Below are 15,752 nucleotides of genomic sequence, written 5' to 3' on the forward strand. Positions count from 1 at the left end.
TGTCTGCAAGATTCTTTCCCAAAAAATAGAATCAAAAGTATAACTTCATCCTTCAGGATAAATTAAAATAAATGACATACTAATTTGTTTAAAAACATACTCTGCAGTTTTTTTTCTGCTCAATTTCAAAGAAGGTATTAGCTGGGATTTGTTTCTGAAGATATTAATCAGAAATGTGCTGCTTGAACGCACCTGATCTATTAGCCAGAGTGCATTTTTACACACTGGCCAACATATTCCAGCTACACTAGTCCCACCTGCCTGCACTTGGTCCATATCCCTCCAAACCTATCCTATCTATGTACCTGTCTAACTGTTTCTTAAACATAGGGATAGTCCCAGCCTCAACTACCTTCTCTGGCAGCTTGTCCAATACACCCACCACTCTTTGTGTGAAAACGTTACCCTTTGGATTGCTATTAAATCTTTTCCCCTTCAGCTTGAACCTATATCCTCTGGTCCTCGATTCCCCTACTCCGGATGAGATTCTGTGCATCTACCCGATCTATTCCTCTCATGATTTTATACACCTCTATAAGACCACCCCTCGTCCTCCTATGCTCCAAGGAATAGAGACACAGCCTACTCAACCTCTCCCTATAACTCAGATCCTCTAGTCATGGCAACATCCTCATAGATCTTCTGTGAACCCTTTCAAGCTTGACAATATCTTTTCTGTAACATGGTGCCCAGAACTGAACACAATACTCTAAATGCGGTCTCACCAACGTCTTATACAACTGCAACATGACCTCCCAACTTCTATACTCAATTCTCTGACCGATGAAGGCCAATGTGCCAAAAGCCTTTTTGACCACCTTATTTACCTGTAGCTTGACCTTCAAGGAACCATGCACCTGCACTCCTAGATCCCTCTGCACCACAACACTACCCAGGGGCCTACCATTCACTGTGTATGTCCTGCCCTTGTTAGAAATCCCAAAGTGCAACACCTCACACTTCTCTGTATTAAATTCCATCAACCATTCCTCAGCCCACCTGGCCAATAGATCCAGATCCTGCTGCAATCTTTCACAACTATCTTCACTATCTGCAAAACCATTCACTTTCGTATCATCAGCAAACTTGCTAATCTTGCCCTGTATGTTCTCATCCAAATCATTAATGTAGATGACAAACAGTAACGGGCCCAGCACCGAACCCTGAGGCACACCACAAGTCACAGGCCTCCAGTCCGAGAAGCAACCTTCCACCATCACTCTCTGCTTCCTTCCATGAAGCCAATTTGCTATCCATTCAGCTACCTCTCCTTAGACCATGTGATCTAACCTTTCAGAGCATCCTACCATGCGGTACCTTGTCGATGATGTTAGGCAGTGCATTTCTGAAAGTTGTGTTTCCTAGTGGTTTTAGCAATGGCGACTTCCTGAAATATGTTTGATAGGATGCACTTCTTGAAGGTAATGCAAAAGATGTAACTCCTGAAAGTATTAGCCGGCATGGTGTGTTTCCTAAACCTATTAGCCAAGGTGTGTTCCCTGAAGGTACATGAATACCTTTATCTTCACAATTTTCCTTAAGCTATTAGCCAGGGTGTGTTTCCTGTGGGTATAGGAACACCTTTACCATAACAGTTTGCCTTAAGGTATTAGCCAAGGTGTACTTCCTGAATGCATTGACCAAGGTGAGTTTCCTGGATGTGGCTGAAAGTATTAACCAGATTGTATCCAGTCAAACTTGATACTATTGGACATATAGGAATAAACTTCCTTAAGGTGTCTGAAGACATTACCGCGGGTTTGTTTCCTGAAAATGTTGGACAGGGCAGAAGATGTTTGAAGCTATTAGCTGTGTTGTGCTACCCAAAAATATTAACCAGTGTGATTTTCTTTCGTGGTTTCAATCAGAATGTGTTTGTTTCCCAAAGTTGTCTGAATGCATTGACTCGGCTGCACTTCCTCTGTGTATCTACATGGTGGGTTAAGGTTTCAGACAAACGATATTCCTGCAGTTATTAACCAGGAGGCACCTCCACAAAAATATTAGGCAGGATGCATGTTCTGAAGGTGGCTTTGGGTATTTGCTAGGATGTGCTTCATGTAGATGTCAGTGAGATATTTCATTTTTTGAAATTATTACTTGGGATGGATTTCCTTAAAATATTATCTGTTCCTTTCCTGAAAATATTATCTGTGGTCTGTTTCCTGAAGCATTGCTCTGGGGGTATTTCCTGAAGGCATTTGCTCATGTGTGTTTCCAAGGTATTAATGAGATGTGCTTCGTGAAATTAATAACATTGATGTGATGTGTATCTACATAGCGGTTCAAGGTATTAGGCAAACGATGTTCCTGCAGGTACTAATCAGGGTGAAATTCTACAAAGAAAATTAGGTAAAAAACAAAAAAGCTTCTCACTAAATTACACTTTAGTTTTGTTTATTGTCACACTTTAGGGTGTCAAGTTTTAGTTCAGTTTAGTTTATTATCAGAAGTTAAAGATATTAGCTAGGGTGTCTTTTCCGAAAGTATTGCCCAGATTATGCTTCCTGAAGGCTTGAGCCAGAATGTGATTGTTCATAGCATTAATTGTGGTGCATTTCCTGAAGCTATGATCTAGGTTGTATTTCCTAAAAATTGGGTGCGGTTACCGAAGTTTTCAGGCAGAACGTGTTTCATGAATGTATTAACCATGGTGTAATTCCTTAAAAATATAGCTAGTGTGTATGTCCTGAGGGTTTTAGCTCGGGTGTGTTCTTCAAAGGTTTTCGATGGGGTATGTTATGCAAAGTCAGCTGAATCTACTCAGCAGGTGTATTTTCTGAAGTTTCCCAAAAGTATTAGCAAAGCTGTTTTTCCTGAACATATTAGTCACCGTGCTCTTCCCAAAGTCACTGTTATCACATATATATTTATTTAAAATTATCCAGGTAAAATTATCCTGATGACGATAACCAGGTTACCTTTACAGGCAAATAAATGGTGACAATGCACAGTGATCCAAGATATTTTCTTCCTCCTCTTCTGATTTGAGTCAGTAAAGACAAGTACAGTCCTGTCAAGTCAAGTTGGGTTTATTGTCATGTGCACAAGTGAAATCTTGCTCACAGGAGAAACAGGCACGTAGACTCAGACAAACACAAAGTTGTAAATTATGCATAAATTCTACAAGGCAGTGAAAGGAAAAATACTGTGCAAAAAGACAACATTAGTGTAAAACATAATTGTGAAACAAATCTATGCTCATCCAATATGTGGTCTAGTGTTCTGTTGCCGAGGTAAGATTAGGGTAGTGCAGGTCGGTTCAAGTCATCTGGAATACTGAGTTTCATTTATAAAAGGCCATGGATCTGATTACCTTCTTTCAGTTGTGTACCTTTGGAAGAGCTGTATGGCATGAATGGACAAGAAAGTGTAACTGTGGATAAGTAGCCTGCATACCTGAGTTTCATCTCTCTTGTGTAACTTTCATGTAAAAACAACAGCCAATGGTATTGCGAGGGAAAAGGGTATAAAGAAATTTAAATTGATCATAGAGTAGTGGTTGGGAGCTTGACTATTAAAGTTGAGACGTCATGTTGCAGTTATATAAGACGTTGGCGAGGCTACATTTAGAGTATTGTGTTCAATTTTGGTCACCACGTTATAGGGAAGATGTTGTCAAAGTGGAAAGGGTGCAAAGAAAATTTACGAGGATGTTGCCAGGTCCTGAGCTACAGGGAGAGGTTGAGCAGCCGAGGACTTTATTCTGTGGAGCACAGGAGGATGAGGGTGATCTTATAATGGTGTACAAAATCATGAGAAGAATAGATCAGGTAAATGCACAGTGTCTTTTGCCCAGAGCCGGGGAATCAAGGACCAGAGGACATAGGTTTAAGGTGAGGGATAAGTTTAATACAAAGGGTGATGCGTATATGGAACGAGCTGCCGGAGAAAGTAGGTGAGACATGGTACTATCACAATGTTTAAGAAACATTTAGACGGGTATGTGGATAGGATAGGTTTGGAAGGATATGGGCCAAACATGGGCAGGTAGGACTAGTGTAGTTGGTGCACGTTGGTCAGCATGGGCAAGTTGGACGAAGGGTCTGTTTCCCCGCTCTATGACTCTATCTGCTCCATCAAACACACAACTAAGTTTTCAACCAGATGTTATAATTAACTCCACCCCATCCACAATATGTTTGTTACGTGAAAACCTGCGAAGGTTCTGTTCTGACTGTGCGCGGTGATTGCCTATTTATTTCCTGAACTGCGTACCTTATCCCCAGGCAGTAATCTAATTGGGGGGGAGGGGGGAGAGGTTAAAGTGCATCAATAGTGTAGGTGGTGTAGGATGTGATGAGAGTGGATCTGAGAAGTGATCAGGCCATGGGAGGTACTGAGGACATGAGTGAACAGAAATTGAAATTGGGTTAAGGATGACAGGGCAGATAAACAATTACACCATGATGTGAAACGGTAAAGGTTAAGTTGAGAAAGAGATATCTGTTAGTTGGCATGTTTGTGGTAAAGTTCACAGAGCAATTAAAAACTTTACAGAACACAAACTGTTGGTGTGTCCTGTTGAAATGTCCAACCTTTACCGAGTTCCAGAAGGACTCTAATCCTTTTCCCTGGTCTGCCATGAGTTCTGGTCCAGCTCCAGTTGTCAGCAGTTACTCTTTCTTCCAGATGGTGTTGCTGTCTTCACTTCCATTCCTTGTTCAACTGCCTCCATTGTGCTTTCATTCCTGCTCACTTTAATCAAACCACCCTTTGTCTCATTTCCTCTTGTCCAGCTCCTCTCTTGATAGAGATATATAAAAGATAGAAGAAGGCAGAGAGAGAAAGGGGAAATGGAGCCCACACGAAAGGGGTTACAAGTAAAACAGAACATTCTGCACTGTTGAGAGCTGCAGCAGCAGCAATTTATGTGAGGAATGATGCTGTGAACAGGTCTCTAAAGGTGGTGCAACCTTTCTGTGTGGTGCCTCACTCTCATTCAAACATACAAAGGCAAGCGGAGCTTTTATTCGAGAGGGAATATTGTTCTTGAAGCAGTCACGTGGTTTCAGACAATTTCCGGTAACTTTCAAGTCAGCATACATGTTTGTAATTATAACTGATATATCCTCTGGGTTTAAAGGCATTTTTGTCAGTTAAATGTTTGTTTAGTCAAAGGGGAAATTAGCTGACTTCCAACAAAAAAAAACCTAATGATGTTAATAGCTATGGGTAAAGCCATAAAGATATAGGCTTTACTCTTATCTTCAGGAGCTAAACTATACAGAATTTATTTTCTCAGCCTCTTGCATCATTAGTAAGAGGGCAGGACAAACTGCAAACAGTGGTGCACGATTCAGTGGTTTGAAAATGAGGAGTGGCGTGAGAATGTTGGCATGAGATTGTCACATGGTGCATGATTAGAGGAAATTGAGTATTATTAATGAATCTTTACTTTTAATTAATGCACTCCACTTTACTAATATTTATTTGTTTTCCAGGAAAAGGCTCATTTGAGAGGTTTTGTGGTGCCAGATAATGTATTTCTGATCCATCCTGTAATTTGTACTGTAATCCATTCTGTAATTACATTTGATCAGTAATAGAAATTCCATAATTTCAGCCCTGATCTGGAACTAAAAAACATTTAAAGACAATAGCTTCTAAACCTCTGGAAGTTTTTTAGATTTAAAAAGACTAATACATTTTTAAAATGTTTACACTTACACATTACCAACAGTACTTAACTGACTGTAAATTGTATTGGGACTTCCTGAGATAGAGGAAACCATTATAGAAATAGTTAACTTTTTTTCTTTATCGTCTCCATCCTGCAGATTACTTTCAATATATTATTTTTTTGCATAAGAATAAAATAAATTGGACATGTTTATCAGCTAACACTGTTGAAAAGTAAATCAAAATGCAAACCCATACGTTTAACATACGCCAAGTTTCAGATCAGCGGTGCAATGATAGAACTTGCACTTACTCAGCAGCTTTTGCCTCTGTTCTTCAGCTATGGTGCAAACCTTTGCATTACTTGGAAATACTTGTAATTTCTTTTAGTGTGTTATTGAATTAGCCAGAAAAGAAGGTCAAGGAGAAGTGTCAGGGCAGGAGAGGAAATTGTGCATTAACATAAAAGGCACTGGTTGCAAATCTGCTTGTGCTGAAAATCATTTGAAAAGGGGGCTTCTTATTGCCAAACTCCTTTTGATCTGTCCTGCATTTGTATGATGAAGACTTGTATTCTGCTAAGCTGTAATTGCATTAGAGACAACTAGATTGTCGCTTTAAGCTCCAAATGTATTTATGTCTGCAGAGGTTGTTGGGAGGATAACTCAATAACAGTATGCCAAGTAGGCAAAAGTGCCATTTCAGGTGAACGCCTGGTGTGCATTTATTACAGAATGACAGAAATTAGTCTTGGGCAGAGAACACAACAGAAAAGATGTGATTAAGCTAGAGAAGATGCAGGGTTTGAATGCAAAGGACAGTATGGACCGGCTTGGATGGTTTGCCCTGCGGCAAAGGATGCTGAGAGGTGACATGATAGATTGTGTGAGATGCAGATAGGGTGGAGGGGTCTGTTTCTCATGGTATGGGTGTCTTAAAAATAGAAACCATTGGTATAAGGTGAAAGGTTTAAGAAATCTGAGGGGTAAATGTTTCGTACATAGAGTAATGGCTTCTGGAACGAGCTGCCAGAGCAGTTGGTGAAAGCAAGAAAGGTAACAGCACTTGAGGGCTTTCTGGAATGGTACTTGAATGAGCAGGGCACAGAGGGATATGAAATTAATGCAGGCAAGTGGGAGTAGTATAGATGGGCATGGTGGTCAGCATAGATTCAGGGGGCAAAGGGCCTTCTATAGGGCACATCTATATGACTGTAATAGTTCCCCTATTTGGCACTGGTGCTGTTAATCCCTACAATCAAATCAGCCAATCTGGCTACTATTTTCTTGGCCCTTTTGGCATCTGGTGGCCCTGAGGTAATTGGGTGTAGCAGACACCACTGCAATAACAGGTTCCCAGTGAGGCCCAGGCATTGTACAAATTCTTGACTGTATGAGTCCTGGTCTTGGGTCGGCTTCCTATCGGTGCAGACCCTTTATAGGTTGTAGGTGGAGGGCTTCTTAGGGGATCCGTTGGGAGAAATGGAATGAGATCGCCAGGAAAACCAAATAATTTCAGACTCTTACTATTTAAACTAGCTTGGTAAAGAATAACCATTGTGGGGAGAACAGCAAGTTGCACAACAGCCAATGTTCATCAGCTTCAGATGTATATGATACATTTCTAGTCAATCGTGCATCATATTTGTATTCTCTTCATATTTTATTTTAAATTTCTTCCATTTGGGTGTGCTTCAAACTCTTACATAATTCAGTTGTAGCAGATGTTAATGTAAATGACAGTGGCATCCATTTTGCTTACATGAGGGGATAGAGATAAAGTTCTCTAACATTTGCAGATAAGATCAAACTAGACTGAGCTTTAAACAGATATCAGATACCAGAAACCAAAGTGAAAACAAACTTTAGATTCTGGAAATCTGAAATAAATACAGGAAATGCTGGAAGAATACAGTAGATTGGGTACATCTGTGGAAAGAGTAAAAAAAACTAACATTTCAGGTTGAAGATACTTTTTCAGAATTGGGAAATTGAATTTGGAAAGCTACGAAATGCCTAGGTGGAAGATGAGGTCCTCATTCCTCAAACTTATGTTGGACATTAGTATAACAATGTAGGCGGTCACAGACATTTAGGTCAGAGTGAGAGTGAGATGAAGAATTAAAATGGGAGCAACTGGGAACTCAAAGTCATCTTTATGCAGGTCCTCACTTGGTTTCTCCACTGCAGAGGAGAACACATTGACTCGGTTTCTCATTTCACAAATGCTACCTGACCTGCTGAATAGTTTTGGTATTTTCTGCTTTTAGACTAAAAGGTTGTATAGACAAATGAGATTGGGAAAGGCCTGACGCCTTTGAAGATTATTCCTCCATGATCTTTGCATTCCATATGTCTGTAGGATCCTCTAGCTCCACAATCTTCCAAAACCTGTACTGTTGCCTTGCACATCCCTGATTTGAATCACCCTTCCATGGATAGCTGTGCCTTCACTCTCAACTTTGGCATTACTTCCTCATTTCACTGCCTTTCTCCTTTAATGTGATCCTTAAAAAGTAACTCTTTGGTCATCTGACCCATTATCCACTTCTGTTTGATTAATCCTAATTTCGTGAAATGCTTTTGAAAATAGTTTTAAATGTAAATTGTAGTTGCTCTGGAGAGGAGAAATGTGACTTTGGACTTGCCAACCTAAAGGGAACAGAAATCTCAGGAAGTGATTTTTTTTAGTTAGTAGAAAGTGCAAGTCCAGCCCTGTGTGCTTCAACAGAGGTTGTGACCTGCTGGTAGACTCCATCTGTGTGAGATTGACTTTACACTCCACCTTCTTACAGGCTGCAGTTTAAAATCACATGTCTGTCAGTTTGTGTAATAAGGGAATCATAATCATGTTTTGTTCATGATATATTCTTATCCATTACCTGCTTATTTGAAACATGTCTATGAATGTCCAGCATAATAATTAACGCTTGGAAAATTACCTGTTTGCAAATGTTTAGGTTTCTGTTTAAATAGATAGCTCGTGGATTTAAAGCCATTTTCAGCCTCAAATGAAGCTTCTTTTCAGCACAGTAATTGTAGTAGGTTTATTTTAATCAACTTTGACTCTGTCCCACCCAAAGGAGTCAAAAATTGGCTATGAGACATCCATTTAATACTTATGACTTGTCTCTATACCACACCCCCAACTTTAGAAAGCTATAGGGAATGTGTATATTTAAAAAAATAAGTAATTTGTGGTTTCCTAAGTTCAGTTTTATTACAATTTGCAAGATCAAATATTTTAGGAGAGTGAAGTGATTGATTTTGTAAGAAGAAATAGTGAGAATACGTTGGCTGGGATTTCAACAACTCCACTTTACTCAAAACTACTTCAATGAAACCAATTGCTGTGTTTTAATTAATTAATCAATTCCACCAAATAACTTGTTTGTCATCCCTTTAATTAAGCTTGCCTAATATTTCGTAATATTTCCTCATTATTTCAGTGTATTTCATGATAATATTGATTTTGTTCCTTGCAGGAACTTTCCATTTCCCCCAAACCCATCCAGTTTAACTATTTTTCTCTTGACAAATTCTATATTTAATGCATGTAGTGTATTCTAACCATACATCCTTTCCATGCTTAATATAAATATTGAGTTATTTTGTAAGCCCCTGTTTTCAACCTGCTTCAGTTCTTTATCATTTTTCATGGATCTCTGTTGCTCTTCTGTATTGACCACAATAGCATGAGTGAAAGCCATTGACAACATCACCACTACTGTAATCAAAATGATAGTGGAGTTAGGGGGAGTGGGCAGGAACGGGGTACTGATTGTGGATGATCAGCCATGATCACATTGAATGGCGGTGCTGGCTCGAAGGGCCGAATGGCCTATTCCTGCACCTATTGTCTACTGAAAGGTTGGCCTGGAAATTAATTAGAACTTAAATTCCTCTCCTCTTGTCTGTAGGTTTTCCCAAGCAGTTTCTTACTTGTTTAACCATTCCAAGTATTCTGCCAGTGTAAATGATGCCTATGCACATCTACGATGGGTTAAATAATTAAGTTTGCGGAGGACTGATGAGTCTTGTATTGTTACGGGCCCAAAATGCTTAAAGGCAGACAGAGAGGGGATTGCAAGGTTGAGGTATTCCTGATGGGAAAGGTGAATGTTTACCAATTCGTATGGGGGCCATCCTAAAGTTTTATTGAGTGCTTAATATTGCATTTTTTTGTTTGTGTTGTTTGAATTACATATTTGGGCATATTGCTAACTTTTGGACTTTATTCGAGTTTAGCAATAGTTTATTGGAGATTTTGGTGTTAACTTTTATTGCTGTGTAGAGCTAAATGTACGCCTCCAGGGAAGAGTTGGGCAAGCAATTAGTGTAAACATGTGAAATACAAAGAGAAAATCATTATAAAATGTTTGGTGATGTTATGCCAAGAAGTAAATTGAGTGCTGAAATGAGCAAAACAAGGAATTACTATGCTATCCAGTATCAATGATCAGGGTGGTTTGAGCTGTCTATTAACACATCCTTCAAACAGCGATCACAGAAGCTCACTGATAAAGAGACCAGGAATCAAATTTACAGGCAATCTTTTGGTAATTTGAGCACTTAATTGGTTTGGGATAGAGTTATTTTTTGGCTCAACATTACTGAACAAGTTTCAATTATTCTCCTTCTACACTAATTTTCCTTTTCTCTGGCTGTATATCCATTACACAGCAACTCTAAGGCTTTGAGCCAAATTTGCCAAATCATCTTGTTGTGGACACATTTGTGTGGTTCTAATTTGGTGGTTTGTTAATAGGGCTACTTTCTTTTACTGGAATTAGTGCTAACACGAAGAACCAGTCCCTCCATTAACATTCATATCTGCTTGGCAGAACCTGTCCATATCCTCAACAACTTCTCTTTCACTTCCTACCACTTTCTGCAGATCGAATGAGTGGCCACCGTCTCTTGCGTGGGCCTCAGCTGCGGCTATCTTCGTTGGTAATGTGCCACAATTCTGCCGCATATAGCCCCCTTGCTAAATTGATGCCTGCATTGGTGCTGTCTCCTGCACCAATGTAGAACACACGGATGTTACCGCATCTAGAGGGAATTAACTATAAGGAGAGAATGGATAGGTTGGATCTTTTTTCTCGGCTGATCGGAACAATGCTGACCTCTGGGCTGTTGAAAATGTTAAACTAGAACAAAGTAATGCCATTGAATATCATGGACAGAAGACCAGATACTCTCTTGTTGGACATGGTTAATGCCTGGCACTTTGGTGACACATGTGTTGGTATTGTCTAGGTCTTGGTGTATGGACGGCTTCATTTTTCTAAGGAATTATGATTATGTTGTGCAGTCATCAGCGAATATTCCCACTAATGGAAGGAAGGTTATTGATAAAGCAGGGCTTGGGAAATTGTCCTGAGGAACTCCTGTGCCAACGACCTCCACCAGCTTTCATTGTGTGAAGTATGACTAGCCATTGGCATCTTTTCCTTCTTGTCCATTAACTTCAGCTTAATCTCCTTGATGTCACATCATCTAATGGTACATTGATGTCAAAGGATGCCTCTCAACCTTATCTCTGGAATTCAGCTCTCTGGTCCCTGGGCTGGGATGAAATCTGGAGCCACGTGGTTCTGGTAAAACACAAACTAGGCATTTTACATTTTGTCAATTGAGTAGAGTGATGGGGTAATTAATTTGCTGGATTTGATTTAGCCTGTTTTGAATGGACATATCTAGGCAATTACCCAGTTAGATGGATACCAGTGTTGTATTGATTCTAGAACAGCTTTATTCGGGGCCTATGTGGAGTTCAGTTGGGATTTTGTCTGCAGCTAAGTCTTTTGCTGTACCCAGTGCTCAGTGATTTCCTTAAATCACATGGACAAATTGAATTGGCTAGAGACTGGCTTCTGAGATTTTTTAGTTTAATTTAGAGATACAATGTGGAAACAGGCCCTTCAGCCTTCCGAGTCCACGCCAACCAGTGATTCCTATGCACTAGGGCCAATTTACAATTTTTACAGTGGCCAATTAACTTACAAACCTGTATGTCTTTGGAATGTGGAAGGAAACCGGAGTCCCCGGGGAAAACCCACGTGGTCACGAAGAATACGTACAGCAACAGTAGTCAGGATTAAACCCACGTCTCTGGCGCTGTAAGGCAGCAACTCTACCGCTGCGTCTCTGTGATGCCCCAATGGGGATCTTAGGAGGAAGTCCAGATGAAGTGACCAAGACACAAAAGACTGCAGATTCTCGACTCTAGAACTAATTACCGGAGAAACTCAGCGGGTCAGGCATCAGCTGTGGAGAGAAACGGGCAATTGAGTTTCTGGTGAGGTGGGAAAGGGATGATGATAAAAATGGAGGCTGCTATCTGATTGGTGGCAGTAACAGAAACTGCAGCATATCATTGCTACAGTAGTCCAGCATGCACGTCTGTAACACTTACATGCTGGAGCCTGCCATTATTGAGCATGGGATGTTTTTGGAAGCTCTTTCTTCTCATGTCATTGTTAAATTGTCCATCATAATAGTTATGATAGGACTGATTGCAGACCTTTGATCTTATCCATTGATTGTGGGATCACTTGGCTTTGGCTATTGCTCTACAAAACATTATGCACCATAACATTTTTTAATATAGTTCTGAATAGATGTAGTGCAGTAAGTGAATACATATGGAAACTATGCTGTTTAAAAAAAAAACTAAGGCATGTGCATGTTATGGAATTTGACTCTGGACCTAATTTATGGTTATTACTTCTTCATAAATAGCAATTTAAAGCCGTCTCTGGTTTATGCCTTAAAATAATCTTCTGGATGTCTATAATTTACTCATATTCAATAGGTTGTAATTAGGCAATATGAACTACATGTGAATATATCGAGGGATTATTTTGGCATGAAACTAAAAGTTAACGGCAATGTTAACCCTAATCATAGGCGCAAAAAAAAGTGACAGCAAGCTTTGGAAATTCCAAGAGGCTTATACGACAACATACTGCTGAGTTGCAGTTCTGTTTCAGATGAGTGGCCATTGGAAGAGTTACTGCAAAAAAAAAAAGTGTTACCTATCATTGCCTTAAATGAAGTTCCAAAGGTGACCTTGTAACAACCGTGGACACTTACAAAGTTGTAAGTTACATTGGGCATCCTGCAGAGACTGATGATTGTCATTATGTTTCAGTCAGAATTTTGGAGTTTCTTAGCAAGTTTATATACACAATAAATTTTACTGATGTTCATAGTCTATAAATGGTTCTTGAACAGTTACATATAAGATAATAAATGCTAATTACTTTAGTTTAAAGTCCCTCAGGGTAGCTCTAAGGTCACTCGTGTATGGACAACACAATGCTACAACTAGTAGGTTTGTTTCAGCTTCGCTCCCCTGGTGCTGTTTTAGTGGGGTCTGCATGTTTTCCCTTTGTTCACATTTGGTGCTACGGTTTCTGCCACATCCAAAAGATGTGGATTAGTAGATAATTGGCCACTGTATATGGACCTCAAAGTGTAAGTAAGATCTGCAAGTTGATCGGAATTTGTGAAAAATAAAAAGGATTGGTATAAATGGGTGCTTAGTGTTTGGTAAAGACTTGGTTGGCTGAAGGAGGTGTTTCCATGCTGTTGATTCTGTGACGCACAGCATTTTTACCCAGGCACCAGAGTGGTAATCCAGAATTCTTTTGAAAACCCTCAGGTGAAATGTGTCTTTGACATAAGCAAAATATACTCGCCTGTGCCTTTTAGGATTTTCAAAACTTGCTATCAATTTTCACCTTTTCTTCTTTTTCTCCTTCTGGACCTTTAACCCATTATTTGACGTAAATAACATCAACAATTTCCATGTTCTTTTTAAAGCATTTGAGTGTCCCTCTGAGTAATTCAAATATGAACCTTTTTAACTAATCAGTAATGTGTGTATTAGGTACAAGTACTTCATAGACCCAAGAAACCAAACTATTACGCACAAAAAAGCTGGAGTAACTCAGCAGGTCAGACAGCATCTCTGTAGAAAAGGAATAGGTGATGTTTCGGGTCGAGAACCTTCTTCGGACTGAGTCAGGGGAAAAGGAAACAAGAGATATAGACGGTGATGTAGAGAGATTTAGAACAATAAGTGGACCCGTTGGGCCCAAACCTCTGCTGCATTGGTGCAGCACTCTCCCCTCTCCCCCCCCCTCCCCCCCCCCCCTCCATCCTCCCTTCCCTCCATCCTCCCTCCACCCCCCACCCTCCCCTCCCCCCACTCCATCCCCCTCTAACCCCCTTCTCCTCCCTCGCCCCCCCCCCCCCTCCCTCCACCCCCTCCCTCCCTAGGAGATAGATTTAAACTTTAAAAATATAACACCGATTTCAATGAAACTTCTTCCATTAGCACCAAAAGGACGACGGTGAGTAAGGTGGGCCTACAATTGTCACACTATCGTGTACCGTTTTGGCTGTAGTTCAGGAACAAACAAACAAACAAGCGTTTTAGTAGATAGAAGATGAATGAAAGATATGCCAGAAAGTACAACGATAAAGGAAAAAGTCTATTGTTAGCTGGGTGAGAACAAGTACAGACAATGAGATTCAACCAGACAACTTGGGAGGGGGAGGGATGGAGAGAGGGAGAATGCAAAGCTAGAGAAATCAATATTCATATCACTGGGTTGTAAGCTGACCAAGCAAAATATGAGGTGGTATTCCTCCAATTTGCTTTTGAGCTCGCTCTGACAATGGAGCGAGCCCAAACACCGTCGGACAGAAAGGTCAGTGTGGGAAGGGGAATCAAAGTATTTGGCAACCGGGAGATCAGGTAGGTCCAGGCAGACTGAGTGAAGGTGTTTAGCTAAACGATCACCCAGTCTACGTTTGGTTTCGCCGATGTATAAGAGTCCACACCTTGAACAATGGATACAGTAGGTGAGGTTGGAGGAGGCGCAAGTGAACCTCTGTCTAACCTGAAAGGACTGTTAGGATCCCTGCACAGAGTTGAGGAGGAAAAGGGACAGATGTTGCATTTCCAGCAGTTGCAGGGGAAGGTACCTGGGGTGGTTTGGGTGGGAAGGGATGAGTTAACCAGGGTGTTATGGAGGGAACGGTCTTTGCAGAAGGCAGAAAGGGGTGGAGATAGGAAGATGTGACGTGGCGAGATCCTGTTGGAGGTGGCGAAAACGTTGGAGGATTATGTGTTGTATGCGACAGCTGGTGGGGTGAAAGGTAAGGACAAGGGGGACTCTGTCCATGTTGCGACTAGGGGGAGGGGGAGCAAGAGCGGAGCTGTGGGGTACCGAGGAGACACTTGTGAGGGACTCGTCTATGATGGAAGAGGGGAAATCAGAGTTCCCCAAAGAACGAGGACATCTCGGATGTCCTGGTATGGAACAACTTCTTGGGATCTTTCTTGTAAACCTCTGGACCCTCTCCAGAGCCAGCACATCCTTCCTCAGATATGGTGTCCAAAATTGCTCACAATATTCCAAATGCAGCCTGACTCGCACCTTATAGAGCCTCAGCATTACATCCCTGTTTTTGTATACAAGCCCACTCGAAATAAGTGCGAGCATTGCGTTTGTGTTGTCCTTGTTTGTTCGTCGTTAATCATTCAAGAGAAAGATAAGTGTTTTTCTTTATTATATTTAAGATTATCAAATGCTGAAAATGTATTTTCAAGTTCCCGAGGTCTAGCTAGCTAGAAGTTTTGCAACACCAATTATACTTGTTGCTAAAATTGTGAAATACTTTGTATTGTAAAATCGCACTCAGTTTTGATTGAATATTTTTTGGAAGTTGGATTTAGTGACATCAAATAATTCTAACAAAACAAGAACACAACATGTAAAACCATAATAATTTATTGCATGACCTAAAGCAAAAATTGGTATCAGAGTGTGAAAACTGGTTACTTTGTCATCAGGAATAAAATCTGTAAGCTAATATCTCCAGGTTACCCTGTGAACCTACTCTCATTTGTCACAGGAATGCTGCTGCCAATCTCTTCAAGGCTCACAAATTAGGTAATAAAATGGACCCAATAATGGCAGTTTCCTAAACAGGAAAAGTTAGATGAGAAAAGAAAAAAAAATTGTAAAGATATGTGTGTAACTTTAAATAAGGCTATTTATTATACTAAAAGGATCAAATATTTATATATTTTTAAATTTTTAAACAGTT

At 40.3% G+C, this 15,752-nt stretch overlaps 1 protein-coding gene across 3 annotated transcripts in view; it reads left to right on the forward strand.

The window, feature by feature from the left end:
- napepld (N-acyl phosphatidylethanolamine phospholipase D) overlaps positions 1–15,752 on the forward strand; it is a 36,357-nt gene that overhangs the window by 19,134 nt on the left and 1,471 nt on the right. The gene's annotated exons all lie outside the window — the stretch shown is intronic.

This window comes from Rhinoraja longicauda, chromosome 23 (genome assembly GCF_053455715.1).
Source record: "Rhinoraja longicauda isolate Sanriku21f chromosome 23, sRhiLon1.1, whole genome shotgun sequence".
Lineage (NCBI taxonomy): Eukaryota > Metazoa > Chordata > Chondrichthyes > Rajiformes > Arhynchobatidae > Rhinoraja > Rhinoraja longicauda.